Source organism: Camelus bactrianus, chromosome 29, assembly GCF_048773025.1.
Source record: "Camelus bactrianus isolate YW-2024 breed Bactrian camel chromosome 29, ASM4877302v1, whole genome shotgun sequence".
Classification (NCBI taxonomy): Eukaryota; Metazoa; Chordata; class Mammalia; order Artiodactyla; family Camelidae; genus Camelus; species Camelus bactrianus.
Genome location: NC_133567.1, coordinates 22814568 through 22829028, shown reverse-complemented (window position 1 = coordinate 22829028; position 14461 = coordinate 22814568). Strand labels below are relative to the sequence as shown.

The following is a 14461-nucleotide window of genomic DNA, read 5'->3' as shown; positions in this document are numbered from 1 at the left end:
GTCTTCCCCAAAAGAGAAGAATTCAATTTCGGAGATGAAAGCGTTGAGTAGCGAAAGATTTTAAAGGTTTTATTAGCAAAGGGGAAGTACAGCTCCAAGAATGGGAGGCGGGCTGATCCAAGGACGGATGGCAATGGTCTCTGTTTGCTCCCTTCTCTTATACCCTCACTTAGAGTTGGTCTCTTGATTGATTGACAGCTCTTGCCCCTGGACTGGAGTGTTTAGTTTTGTTCATCCTCTTTTGCACATGTCCTTACTCATGATGCACAAAGAAAAACCCACGGTGGGGGGGGGAGTGGTCCTAAACCACAATGCCAATTATATTACAATGAGCACTGGGTCTTGTGCGCTTAGGTCCTTGTCACTACTGCCCAGTTGTGGCTTTCGAGTTCTAACTGGTTTCTTCCCAGCATGTCTTTAGAACAAGTAAATCCCCTTTATGCTGAAGGCAGGCAGACCACTATCTTCCGGACCATCCTCCGCCGCCTCCACCTTATCTGCCCGGCGCCCCCACTTATCTAACCACCTAACAGTCTTTGCTGGACAGGGAATCCTTTTCTGACCTATTAGATCTTCTTTTCCAAATTCATCCTCCAAAGGCCTTTCTGCCCATAGTGGATAAGACTGTCAGCTTTGGAATCAGGCTGCTTGGGTTCAAATCCCAGCTTGACCGCTGACTAACCATTTGGCGTTCATCTGTAACATGCGAATAATTACTACTACCTGATTGGTTGTTGTAAAGATTAAATGAATAATTGCATATAAAGAATTTAAAACAGTGCCTAATGTAAAACATCCAAAAGCTTTTAGATATTGTAATTCTTTACTATGGTGCCATTAGATTTGTCTTGCTATCAAAACAAAGTTTAAAGTTTCTTCAAGATATTGATAATTCTGTATACTTCTTTCAAACCCTCCCCAGACCCAAGAACATCACTGAACCTGTAACAAAACATAGTGAGAAGCCCTGAAGGAAAATGAAAGCCTAGATTTTGAAGCTAATCTACCTGGATCTTGGGCTCAGATCCACCGTTTACTAAGTCTTAGTTTTCACATCAGGATAATGGTTGATTCCTACACAATAGATTTGCTGAGGAAATTAAATTATATGTGTGCATATGTATGTGTGTATGTATCTGTATATATGTGTATGTGTGTACATCTATATTGATTATATATACACACATACATATTTATTCTATATATATACGATATGTAAAATTTAATAAAGAACAGCTACTTCATGATACAATAAGGTTACATTTACTTCTATACAGCCCTGAGGTCAAGAAGGAGTAAATATGAAAAAATGGCTACACATTTAGATCTACGAATATGGTTTTTAGCTGAAGAAGATGTTAGTTCTGTCAGAGACCTCCAGTAGGCAATTTGGAATGTAGAAAAGTTTTAATTATAGTGTCATGGAAGCAGATAGTCCTGCTTAAAGTGACGGGTTGGCAATATAACCAGGCTCTCATGCTGATTAGAGACACATTTTGAGACGAAGAGCTTATGAAATATGCTTTGTCTTACTATTCAAAGCCTATTTGGTGTAAATGATTTGATTTTCTGCTCTTTGAGACTCATTAAATGATATTATTTAGGAAGAAGTTTGACAGGTCATACAACTTAATAGGAAAAAAACAAACAACCCAATCCAAAAATGGGCAGAAGACCTAAACAAGCAGTTCTCCAATGTAGACATACAAATGGCCAATAGGGACATGAAAAAATTCTCCATATCACTAGTTGTCAGAGAAATGCAAATCAAGACTACAATGAGGTATCACTTCACACCAGTCAGAATGGCCATCATTCAAAAGTCCACAAACGATAAATGCTGGAAAGGCTGTGGGGAAAAGGGAGCCCTCCTACACTGCTGGTGGGAATGCAGTTTGGTGCAGTTGTTATGGAAAGCAGTATGGAGATTCCTCAAAAGACTAAAAATAGACTTACCATATGATCCAGCAATCCCACTCCTGGGCATATATCTAGACAGAACCTTCATTCAAAAAGATACATGCACCCCAATGTTCATAGCAGCACTATTTACAATAGCCAAGACATGGAAACAGCCTAAATGTCCATCAACAGATGACTGTATAAAGAAGTTGTGGTAAATTTATACAATGAAATACTACTCAGCCATAAAAAAATAAAATAATGCCATTTGCAGCAACATGGATGGACCTAGAGATTGTCATTCTAAGTGGGCTGGGAAGAGAAAGAAAAATACCGTATGATATCACTTACAGGTGGAATCTAAAAAACAGACACAAATGAACTTACTTACAAAACAGAAACAGACTTACAAACATAGAGAAAAACCTATGGTTACCAGGGGGGAAATGGGGTGGGAAGGAATAAATTGGGAATTTGAGATTTGCAGATACTAACTAATATATACAAAATAGATTAACAATAAGTTCATACTAAATAGCACAGGGAACTATATTCAACATCTTTTAGTAACCTATGGTGAAAAAGAATATGAAAATGAATATATATATATTCATGTATGACTGAAGCATTATGCTGTACACCAGAAATTGACACAATACTGTTAACTGACTATACTTCAATAAAAAAAAATATATATATGAAAAAAATATTTGCTGCTAACTAGAATGTATTGTCAGGACAAATGTCAGGAAGGGAAACAAGTAATTTAGCTCTTGTGAATCCTCCAAATGATAATGTTGTGGTTTTTTTTTTTTCTGTAAAGTTTGCTTGGTAATAATTGCCTTTCTAAATTAAATTAAATAAAGCATAATTATATTTATTGATGAGAAAGTATTAGTTTATAGCAATCTACTATTATATTGAATATCTAGAATTAAATTCCTGACAACTCTAGGAAATAATGTTTTGAAATGAAAATAGAACAATAACACTCATCTATTTATTTATCAGTTCTGCCTGAGCCAGTGAGGTCCCGAGGTTACAGGCAGAGGTTTTTATTCCTGGCTGTGGGTTTGCTCATTGAATGAAATTTAGATACCAGTAATATACCCACAGTTTCTCCTTTATTTGACTTTTTTTCCTTGACTTTAATTTCTTTGATTTAATAAGAATAAATGCAAAATGAAAAAATCCAGTGCATGACCAATCAAAAAAATTCAGGGTGGAGGATATAGCTCAGTGGTAGAGCATGTGCTTAGCATGCACAAGGTCCTGGGTTCAAGCCCCAGTACCTCCACTAAAAAAAAAAAACAAGTTAATTAAAAAATAAATAAGTAAAACTAATCACCACCACCCCCAAAATATCAGAAACATGGTGGGAGATCATGCCTTCTTTTCAATCTTCTGTCTTTCCCATATATTTCTCACTATTTAATTATGTAAGCACATATCCAAATACTTTTCTTTATTACCCGTGGTAAGAAATCAGTGAGGGCTGTATTCTTTCACAGCCAGAGAATGTAATTTCAGTCCAAAAAATTTACTAAAGATGTCAAGGAGCTTTGAAGCTTAGTTAAATATCCTCTAATCTGCAGGTCATGCCATCCAACAAAAAGAATACATGTGTGCAGAAATCACTGTAGGAGGTTTTTACAAGTTGATACTTTTGGTAAACAACCCATACTCTAAAGTTGACAGAATTATTTGCTATGAGGGACTCTTTGTCAGATTGAGTTTCAAGTAGCATAAAGCATTTGGCAAGGTTCTGATTTGCCCAGGTCCAGGAGAGATTGAAAGCAGGCGCAGGGCGTCTGTTGTTCAGGGACTGTCCCCGAGACCTCTTTGTGTTTCCAATCAATGGCTCCCTTGTAGTCAAGACTACAGTGACGCACTCCGAGGCCAGGGAGAGATGTAATCACAGCCCTGAAGTTGGAGGAAAGAATACAGGTTTGTGGAACCCAAATTAGTCTCCCAGATATTTTAGCGATGCTTCAGGTCATTTGTTTTCACAAATAGCTTTTAAGTTCCTGCAAGTATTAACCCAAACCAAAATAACCCTATTGTTTTCCAGCCAAACTGTTTTCTCTCTTAATAGGTCAGTTACTCTGTTGCTTGTGTTAAGAATAGGGCTCTAAATATTCACTTAGAACTTAAGCAGTTTTCAGGGGGAAAGTGCAAGGGAAAATTATGGTTTAAAGAATGTAAAAAGCTACTGAACTATTTCTGCTATTATAAATCTCACCGTGAAATTATTTCTTTAATGGGCTGCCAAATGAGCCCAGATGAGACCAGGAGGAGCAATAACTGGGGAATCTTTAAGTATTTTGCTTCTATTGACTAAACAGGAATATTTAGTATGTAAGGAATATTCCTATAGGACTACCTGGCTTAGGACTAGCAAATGCTCCTTTTAATTAGCTGAGAGATAACACCCCAAATTGATCTTAGTTAACATTGCTTGTCTTCACATACCAACTGGAAACTTACTTTATTTAAAAAAAAAGTATTATTACTTCAGTCAGAGAGGCCTTTAGAAAAGGATCTATAGGAAATGAACTGACCATAGGCACCTTGTTTGGGGTTTGCGGGAGATGGAAGACACACAAATTGGAGGAGAATCAAGCAGCATGAATCTGAGGAAAAAGCAAGGACAAATGAGCACTGTTCACAAAGCATGGAAACAAATTAGCTAATTAACTAGCAAATTTGCAGTTTCTACCCAAGAGAAAAGGTCTTTGGCTATTAACACACAAGCAGGCTGAAGAGATTCTGGAGACACAGATGTGAATAAGAATGCCAAAGATGGTCGAGTTTTACCAGTAAACAATCTGATACGGGAACGTGATTAAGTTGTTTCCACGGATGGGGTGGGTGTTTGGCTTTTTGGTAAACACCAAGTGTTTCATGATGAAAAAATATATATTTTTTAAATAAAACCTTTTTAGCTGAGAAGGGTCTGTCTAGGAAGAGGAAGATAGAAACGGTTTAATGGGGTTTGGAGTAATGTTTAAGGGGTTCTGTTTATGTTGGACCTGGTTATGGTTGTACTTACGTTGCTATTTATATGCCATAAAATCCTCATAATTCATCATTTAAGAAGATGATTAAGATGGTTCTAATTATAATAATACAGAAGCAAATAATTTCCCTCAATGTCAAGAGAAAAATAGGAGTCGAATATCTTATTTCAACGATTTTTTCTCCAAACTCCATCACTTGCAGAAACCAATTTAATAGGACTCAGTGCACTTTAAAAAAACTTTGCTTTTGGGGTGTACAGTTCCATGAGTTTTAACAATGTCTAAAACCCTGTAACTATCACTGAGGTCAAGATACAGAACAGACAGCTCCACACCCCCCAACCTTCCATCCCTTCCATCCTGCTGTGTGTGTAGTCACCCTCTCTCCACACTTAATCCCTGGCAAACACTGACCTGGTTTTGGCTCCTGTAATTTTGCCTGTTCCAGAATTGTTATCAACCCAGGTTCTTTAATCAATAGAAACTGACCAGAGGCCAGACAAGAAATTCAGGCGAGGCTTTACTGGGACTCATGATACAGCATGAGGGAGTGAAAACAAGTGACAGATGCTCTTGCTTGCTCCCCAAAGCATTGAGCTGGTTCCTTACATGGGGTGCAGGTGAGGGCAGGCCCGTGGGTTGGGCTGGAGAGGTGGCTCAGGTGGTCCGTCCACCTCCTTGGTGGTGCTGTGGGCAGGGATCATGTGCGGTACCCAGCTTTTGCTTCTGGCACCTCAGAAGTGGCAGTTGGGTTTTGGCCCTTTTGTATCTTATTGTTCATATTTTGCCCCAGCTGAACATGTATGCAGTTATTTTTAGTCCCTTAGAGTTTCTTTGTATTCTGTTGCTTGAGGAAACCATTGTCTACATGCAAATGCAAGGACTCCAATAAAGGGTCCCAGGTCCCAGATCCCAGCCTGTCTCAGAATGTCATATAAATATAATCATTTACATACTATTTATTTATTTATTTTTCTGGTTTCTTTTTTTTTTTAATTTTATTTTATCGAGTTATAGTCAGTTTACAATGTAGTGTCAATTTCCAGTGCAGAGCACAATTTTTCAGTCATACATGAACATACATATATTCATTGTCATATTCTTTTTCACCATGAGCTACCACAAGGTCTTGTATATATTTCCCTGTGCTATACAGTGTAAACTTGTTTATCTATTCTATATATGCCTGTCAGTATCTACAAATTTTGAACTCCCAGCCTCTCTCTCCTCCCCCTCCCCCCAGCAACCACAAGTTTGTATTCTATGTCTATGAGTCTGTTTCTGTTTTATATTTAAGTTCATTTGTCTTCTTCTTCTTCTTCTTTTTTTTTTTTTTTTGGTCTCATTAGAATCTCAAGGAGATCTAGGTGCTTTCCAAAAAAGAAAAAAAAAAAAACTACTATATACAGAATAGATAAACAACAAGTTTCTACAGAATAGCACAGGGAATTATATTCAATAACTTGTAACAAACTGTCAGGAAAAAGAATATGAAAAAGAATATACACATGTATATCTGAATCACTATGCTGTACACCAGAAATTAACACAACATTGTAAATCAACTATACTTCAATTTAAAAAAAAGGGAAAAATAAATCAAAGATGTTGTGGTTGCCAAGTGTATTAATTACGCTTGTTATATTGGCATTTAATTATTTCAGAAAAAAATAAATATATCATGAGTATCAGGTATGATTCCTAGACTGTGAATGTCCTCTTGGCCCCTGAGAGATAAGACGAGCTCAGGTACGCCGAGTGAAAATAAAGGCACCTGGCTGTAAACCGATATAGAGCTGAGGTGCTTTTGAAACAAGAAGGGATGGTTACTCTGTAAAGGGAAAGTTCTATTTTCTGCTGGCTTCTGGTGGAACTGATCATCGAGATAGCACTTGGTGAATGAACAGTCTCTGAAACCTTCAAATGTGCGGGTGAGGGTGCATTTTTAGATGAAATTGCCACTCCACTGACCCCTCCAATTGAATCTGCTGGCATGACTCCCTTGATGGATTTCCAGGCTGTGCAGACCTTTGTCAGTGTGGTCTCAGCGAAGTACCAGATCTCCTGGGCAGAGGAAAGCCCTTCACTGGTCGGGGGGCACATGGGGGGCTGCACTCCCTTCTGAACCCTTTGAAACAAGTTGGTTATAAGTCTCACAGTATTTCTTGAACAGCAGGCTCTTTCTTTACACAGAATGGCTCTTTTCTGTTCTCTGCCAAGTGCCTTGCTTTGTTGAGGGATCAAAAACATTCCCATCAAAGGGAAGCGATGGTCTTGAAGTGGTCCAGGGCCTCATGCAGGTTCAGCCTATGTTCACTCCCCTTGCTCAAAATAGCACCGTGATACACTTATTTGGTAAATGGTTTTGGATAATGATGTTATCCATGTTAAAAAAGTATTCAATTTTTTGTCTTCTGAAAGGGTTGCAAAGTAATCTTTCTGTTTAATCACAGCGAAGTAGGCTCTCTGGCATCAAAAGACGTATCTTGATGGGTAAATCCTACTGTTATAGAGCAGATATTTCTAAGACTTGGAAATATTTTACTGAATTCCATTAAAAATGTTTTTGAGTACATTAATATTAAGGGATTGCAAGTACATATAAATTATTTAAATACATGTGGTAAGACAATGTCTTGAAATATTAATGTTTGTACTCGACCTTTCCCCCTACTTGTTTATGGGTGACCTTTCTTCCACATTCATTCAAGAAGTAAGATTGTTTTACTGGGAAGAAAAGATTAATAGTTCATCCATCCTTATTATTTTTTAAATTATCCAAGTCACACTCTTGATAATTATCTGGAAGAAGGATGTGAAGTAAACACATCCATCGTATGAATTAACAGTAGATTTGTAAAGAAATGGAAGAACCAATTGCTCCACCCACATTGTCCTCCCATCCTTTGAGATCAGAAGCAGGGTTTCTAGGAAGAAGACGGAGTTGTAGATGGGGAGCAGGAATTAAGAACTCGCCTTGCAGGAGATTGGACAGAGGGGAGAGGAGAGAATGGGACCTGGCTGGAGCCCGCATAAGGAGCTGGTGCAGCGGACACTGTCGGGGACCACGGGTGCTGAGCAAGGCTGGCAGACCCTCGAGAGAAGAACAACTTGCTGCCTGGAGGAGGTCACCACGTATCTCCCTGCCCAGAGACTTGACTGATCCCTGTTGATTCCAGAAACTGTGGACTGTCTCAGCGGTCCAGGACACATTTCAGCTCCCTGCAACAGAGAGTGGGCATCCTCAATACTCAAAAGGGGATGGTAATGTTTAAGAGGAAGTTTCAACTCCGGAGCTTGGGTGAGACCAGCTAGAAGTGAAACCAAGAAAGAACGAAAGATAATTAATCAGTTATTGAAAATAGGCAACCTAATTAGAATATCCATGTGAGACAGGGTGAGTGTGGTCATCACTAAAGCAGCAAAAATTCAAAATTTATCTCTGGCATCTCCTGCTGCCCTAATCCCTGTTTCTATTCCTACCTTGGAGCCTGTCTCCGGTTTGCATTGGATTCACAGCTAACACATAGCAAAGTTATCAACTGACACATTTTGGGTAGAGATTTGCATTTTCAGAGTGGCATGTTAAAGATCAAAAATTTTCTTGACCCCAAGGTGTGTTTCATGGTGGAATTAAAAGTTTTAGGAGGTTATAGAGGAAAACTTGATTGAATAAGAAAAGGGAATGACCTATTGATACATGTAACAATATGGATGAATCAAAAAAAAGTTATGCTGAGTGAAAGGTATTGGACCAAAAGAATATATGTATATGTCATGTGATAGTATTTATATAAAACTTTAGAAAATGCAAACTAAATTATTGTAATAGAATGCAGACTAACAGTTACTTGGGAATTTGAGGGGGTGGGATGGGACAGGACGGGGAGATTACAAAGGGGCACAAGGAAGTTTTGGGGGGTGATGAATTTGTTTGGTATCTTGAGAGTAATGATTGTATACATATACCAAAACGTATCAAAATGTACATTTTATATATGTTCAGTTTACTGTATATAAATTATATTTCAAAAAGCTTTTAAAAAAGAAACAAATGGATAATCTTGACCGAGTAAGGAGCTGCTTCTACATTCCTTGAACCACAGCAGACAGCTGCCTACTCCACCTACCCACAGAGTTGTTATCTGAAAACTGGGTTCGCCTCTTCAAGGGTGTTGAGTCAAAACACACAGTCAAGCCAAAGAGCGGGAAAAGGAAGGATTTATTATTTGCAGCAAGTAAGGAGAACCTCAGGGATCTTTCCCAAAGCTGTGTCTCCCCAGTAGCAAAACTGGGGAAGTTTTAAGCTAAGGGCACATGCATACTCGTGAAGGGGCTTGGGCTGTCCCAAGAGTCGAAGCTTTAGTTGATGGAAGTCACAAGGGTCAGAAAGGTTGACATCATCACCCCTTAGGTTCCAGTGGATCTGGTGGTTGAGCGTTTCAGGCTAATCTTTACCATTGAAACAGCACTGGGAATCTTTACAACTGACATATTTACAACTTGGCATATTATCTTTGCTCTTGTTACTTCTCTTGCCCGATAACAGTCATTCATTTCTGCATTCCTCTGTCCCGTTAGCATCAGTAGGTACTGAGACTTGTTCAAGGATAAGCACCATGGCCAGGCTGAGATCACAAAGCGACTCAGGCCCAAAATGGCTTGTCTTCAGTCAAGAAAGCATTCTAAGTGAAGGAAGCCAGAAAGAGAAAGAAAAATACCATATGATATCGCTTATTTATGGAATCTTGAAAAAAAAAAGACACAAATGAACGTATTTACAAAACAGAGACAGGCTCACAGACACAGAGAACAGACTCATGGTTGCCAGGGGGTAAAGGGGGTGGGAAGGGATGAATTGGGAGTTCGAAATTTGCACCTCTTAGGGAGGGATGGAAATGTTACGTATCTTGATTGTGGTGGGAGTTTCATAGGTGTATATACGTCCCTCAAAATTCATCAAGTTGTACATGTGAAATATGTGTTTGCTTTACAAAAATTACACTACAATAAAATTGTTAAAAAAAAAAAAGAAGAAAGCCACGCCTGGTTTTCTTTGTCTGGTAACCCCCCTGCCCCCCAACTCTATCTGCTTACAAAGTCACTTTTGGAAACAGTTATAACCTTTCCTTGGAGGATGCAAAGCTACAGGATGGGAGGTAAAGGGGCTTACAGAAGACCACGTGGTTTGAGCTGCCTCTTCTGCTGTGTTGTTATCCAAGATGCCAGAGTGCTGGGAAGTGCTCTGAGAAGCCGGGTGTGTGGAGCTGTCCACCCCATCTCTGTAGAAGTATCCCCTAGCCTTAATCAAGTAGCCAACAGCTGTTTCTGACACGTGTCCTGGGGAAAAATACATTATCATTTAAATTAGGGCATTAGACTTGGCCCTAGCCAAAATAGAAGGTCCTTGGGATCTTTCATTCACTTTACTTCTCTTTGTACTATTTCTATGAGTTAGTTGCTTAATAAGCATCCTTTTTTGTGTATTTAGGGTCTTGTTTAAAGATGTTGAGCTCCCTCTCAGATAGGGAGCCTTCTTTTAAGGTGTTTGGGGTTGTGGTGATACCCCATTGTTATGTCATGTTTGGATTTCAAAGCCCTTTAACCCCGCTGGCCCCCCTGGTGGCTCCACTCCCTGCACCTCTGGAGATGGAGCAGGTTCCTGTGTTGAAGGTCACAGCCGGTCAGAGACAGCCCAGCAGTGCGCTCCCCGGGAGCTCACCTTCCCATAGGACTTTGTGAGGTGTCTGGGGGAGGAACCCTCCACCATCACCCCCCACCTTTTCCCCAGCCCCTCACAGGTACTGGAGTTCATCTTATGTATAAGCAAATCAAAATTTCCTCAACATTGAGCATTGTCTCCTTCCATGTGTAAATCGTAAAACTGAGACGCTTAGAATATTTTTCACTAGCGATGTCTCAGATTAGCATCCAGTGGCTAAACATTCTGTTGTCTCTACGGGGTTAATTACTGAGACCCTGCACTGAAATCACACTGAGTATCAGCCTCTTCCTACCAATGAGCTTAATAGGTATAGTCCATGCAAAGAGTATTTTATGGAAATAGGATTTAAATAATTAAAATAAACCCCTATAGTCTTTCCTTCCTAGAAGAGATAATGAGTCATTTTTCTGCTCATCTTTATATATCTGTCAAAATACCCACAAAACATAAAAAGTCAGACTTCATCAGCATCCCAGATACCTCCATAGATTTAAGCCCCTAAACAATCCCTTCCTCCCTCCCAGCAAATTAAATTACTCCACGCCTGAGAGCACAGCCCTGTTTCCTTTGCTTATTTTTGTCCCAGAGCACGCCTAATCTCTCCCTGCCTGTCTCTGCTCTAATCCTGCTTATGAACCTTAACTCTCTGAGGCCAGGCAAGGATGGAGTGCAGAAATTTAAGTGTGTTGAGATAAAGCAACTTCCTAAGGTTTTTTTTTTAATGCATTTTTCATATATTTTGAGGTATCTGCTCACCTTTGCTTTTTTTTTTTTTTTTTTGATAACTCTCTTCTGGGAAGAGTGCAAAGCAAACCATCAAAAAATCAATGAATCACTGCCCAGAAGCCACAGAGTACCAGGGCTTGAGGTCAGAAGGGGGCGGAGGGAGGGGTGGATGGGAGAGGAGTGGGTGGGCAGGTGTGTCTCCCAGTGGAGGGCACAGTGGCTTGTCTAGGCTGTACCATGAGAGGGAGGGTGCTGGTAACGGATTGTGAAATCATTCTCCTGAAATGGGAGAAGGGGCAGTATCTTGGTTTTGTGTTAAGTCAGCTATCTATGGCATCTTTGTGCAGCTCCCAGAGGTGGGGGCGGGGAGGCAGGAAGAAGAGGAGGCTTAGCTCTGAGAGTGAGGGGAGGGGTTGGGATGGGAGGTAATTTCGCTGACACATTCTATGATCCTTGTCATCCTTTTTCTCTCCATTTTTATTGAGATCTATAGGATTGCTCGTTTGATATTCTCAGAGTAAACAGATCATTTTTCGTCCAGAAATGTAAAGTTATGCTTATTATTTCTACTAAATATATATTTCACGGATAAAGCAAATATCCTCTCTATGTCGCCTGCCAAAGGAAAAATCTCCTGGCTAAGCAGTCAGCTGAGTGGATTGCCTTTCATAGGGCTGATGTCCAGCAAGTTCATTCTAATATTTCAAAAGCATAGTGAACCCTACATCCCACCACCAATATCCAAAAGTAGTTCTAAAACTAGCACAATTCTACATTGGTAACAAATACAATGTACCCTCACAAAACAATTGCATTTACTGTGCATCTTAAAAAAAAATAATAATAATAAACAAAAGTAAAATTATTTGAGAGTCAAAGTAACACAAAAGGGATTTCTTAAACAATTTATGACCTTAAAAATATCAGGCACAAAAGAAGAAAAATATAGTTTCTTGTTGTTCTTATGAGAGTCAACTAACAGAGTTTTATTTTAGGTTTTAGTGGACTTTACAACTAAAATTAATTTCAAACATAGGCAAAACGGTTAAATATATGAAGTTGGGTAATGGTTTTCTTAACTCCACTTTTGATAATGAACTTTAAACAAATTCTGACACATTTAATTTTCATAACTTTTTCTCAGTTCTCTATAAATAGACTTTTCTTAACATATACGGCAAAGTAACTTGCCCAGGAGGTTTTATGGTGTTGGACTTAGGAAACTAGAAAAGTCTTTTAAGATCAGAGGAATAAGTGGTGAAACTTCAGGCATGGTGACAGAACGTGGGGAAGCTCTTGTGGGGCCAAGGGCCATCACCACTGGTAGTCACATAGGCATGGAAACAGTGGACATGCTGTTGCTAATTTGATTGTTTTTTAATTGTGCAAGAAATGAAACTGAAAGCAGTGACAAGATTATCCAGGCACTCTTTAGGGATGAGGGAAGCCTGAACTAGTAGCCAGGGAGGGTGTATAAACATGAAAAGAAGACTGGAAATTTGGACATCTCTCCAAGCTAAGAAGATAGAGATCATTTTTAGAACTGGACTGCCATTTGAATGGAAACTTGACCAAGTAGCTTAGAATTCATCTTCTTGTTGGGGAAGGTATAGCTCCATGGAAGAACGCGAGTTTAGCACTCACTAAGTCCGGGGTTCAATCCCCAGTACCTCCATTAAAAAAATAATAAATATAAAAATAAATACCCTCTCCCCCAAAATAACAGAGTATGGTGGTTCCTTAAAAAATTAGAAATAGAATTGGTGGAATAAAATTTTTAAAAAAGAATTTAGCCTCTTGCCTATCCAGTCCCCACAGTCAGCTCTTAATTGTTAACGTGATCATGTGTGTGTCAATCACTGCATGGGGTCCCAATTTTCCATATTTGAAAATGTGGATGTTGGACAAGTTGACCTCTGAGTCCTTTTCTGATCCCACTTATCAATCTGGAGGACATGATCCTGATTGAATCTGTCATGCACAGGAGATTTCAGAACAAGCGGTGTGCTAGAGCTGGGCTGCGTGACTTTGGAGAGCTCATCTTTCCACCTCCACCCTCAGTGACATCAGGTCGGTGTCTTGAATGCCTCCAGAGTGGGGGTATTTACACCACAGAAATTGACCAGGCTGCTAAGCGGTGCTTCCTTAACCCGCCACCCAGGGGAGATAGTTTAACATTTACCAACCTTCACTGAATAACATAATGCACATGCAAAGTATTTTGGACAGTGGTGGTACATTTTTACAACTTTTATAGGAGAGTTAACTATTTTTGAAATACATTTTCATGGGAAATTATTACTTTTAAGAATTGAAATGTAAAAAAATTGAAGTTCTGTATTCATTTATTCTCTCACTGAAGGATAAAACTAAATGTAAATTCTATTATCAGGGTTTGTGTGTGTGTGTGCATGTATTTTGACAACTCAGTCAATTTAGTTTTTGTAAATCTAATTCAGGCTACAGATGTCCATGGTATCAAAAGAAATAAGATTAAAAAATGTAAATAGAAGGATTTAATTTTGGGTCTATATAATGCCTAGAAACAAACAAATAAACTGAATATTTTCACTGAATTGGCAAAATTTAAAGGTTGTTCTGACTTAGCTGATGCTAATTCAGAAGCTAGAAGCTTCTCTCTAATGTCTGATCTTACTACTGTCCATTTGTTACCGAGTCCAAGCTCATACTTCTGGGCCAATAAATCAAGAAAGGAGTTGTTGGGGCAAGAAATTGTGACTTTATTCAGAAGGCCAGCAGACCAAGAGGATGGCAGACTAGTGTTCCAAAGAACCATTTTACCCAAGTTAGAATTCAGGCTTTTATATTAGAAGGGAGGCAGCGTGGCTGGTTGCTGCAAACTTCTCAGTGCCGGCCAGACCCTGGAGAGGGTGTGACAATCCTTTGTTCTTGCCTCTGTCCACAGAGATCTGGTCAAGATGTTCCTGTAAACCTCCAACAAGACAAATGTTATTCTCTGTCTTGCAACTTTTTACCTCTATCTGAACGGAACAGTGTCGTAACTTTAAAGGTCAAGCCTGGGAGGTAGAGTCCTGAGAATGGGCTACCATATATATTTCAGGCTACG

At 39.3% G+C, this 14461-nt stretch overlaps 1 non-coding gene across 1 annotated transcript; it reads left to right on the top strand.

Moving 5' to 3' along the window:
- Positions 1-3126: 3126 nt before the first annotated feature.
- On the top strand, positions 3127-3199 carry TRNAA-AGC (transfer RNA alanine (anticodon AGC)). Its single transcript has one exon. It is a non-coding gene; the product is annotated as a tRNA-Ala (tRNA).
- The last annotated feature ends 11262 nt before the right edge of the window (positions 3200-14461 follow it).